Consider the following 1,081-nt stretch of genomic DNA (forward strand, 5'->3'; position numbering starts at 1 on the left):
TAGGAGTTGGAATAGGAGCTTGCTCCGTCCACTCCACGCATCGACCTGGTATTGCAGTACCTCCAGGAACGGTGCACCCCCTCTGGGGAATAAAAGTGGTCAAAAAAATAGACTTCTTAAATCTGTGACTCTTACTATACATAGCTGTTTCTACGTTTGTTGGTAACCACCTGTTTCTGTTTTCTTCTGAGCACTCACTGTTGTTGGTCACCCCAAGAAATAAATGGCCTCTGCCGGGCAGGGGGGCTGATAGTAGAGGCGCTCACCTTTAATCCCAGAACTCCGGTCTGCTTCATTTCTTGAGTTCTTTGTATATTGCTATTCTCTGCAATAAATATATTTCTCCAATTCTGATTAACTGTTTTCTGTTATGATACAGCTATCTTTTTAATTTCATGCAATCCTAGTTTTCCATTATTGGTTTTGTTTCATGAACGATTCTCTTCATAAAAGTCCTTATTTATACCTCTATTTTGAAAATTATTCGCTTTTTTCTTACGACAATCTGAGTTATGCTGAGGTCATTTGTAGCTCATTTTTGTGTAGGGTAGGTAAGAGATAAGATTCTACTTTCATTTTACATGTAAATAATCCCAATTTCTCCAATGTATCTTTTTGGTACCTTTGTCAGGTGGCTACAGTTGTGTGACGTGTGTATCCTGATCCTTTGTATTGCAGTCATTGGTCTTTTTCTTTTTTTTCTGACAGTACCACTCTGTTTTGTCTCTGTGCCTATAAAGCTGTCTGTAAATTGAAGTCACGTATGATAATATGATAATATAATTCCAGCAAAATTCTTTTTTTAAAATATTTATTTATTATTTTTTTAAAGATTTATTTTATTTATTTATTTAATGTAAGTACACTGTAGCTGTCTTCAGACACTCCAGAAGAGGGAGTCAGATCTCTTTACCGATGGTTGTGAGCCACCATGTGGTTGCTGGGATTTGAACTCCAGATCTTAGGAAGAGCAGTCGGGTGCTCTTACCCACTGAGCCATCTCACCAGCCCTTATTTATTATTATATCTAAGTACACTGTAGCTGTCTTCAGACACACCAGAAGAGGGCATCAGATCTCAT

General features: G+C 37.8%; 1 pseudogene; it reads left to right on the forward strand.

Moving 5' to 3' along the window:
- The window catches only part of LOC115032732, a 269-nt pseudogene extending 187 nt beyond the window's left edge, over positions 1-82 (forward strand).
- Positions 83-1,081: the final 999 nt, after the last annotated feature.

The sequence above is a fragment of the Mus caroli genome, chromosome 11, assembly GCF_900094665.2.
Source record: "Mus caroli chromosome 11, CAROLI_EIJ_v1.1, whole genome shotgun sequence".
Classification (NCBI taxonomy): Eukaryota; Metazoa; Chordata; class Mammalia; order Rodentia; family Muridae; genus Mus; species Mus caroli.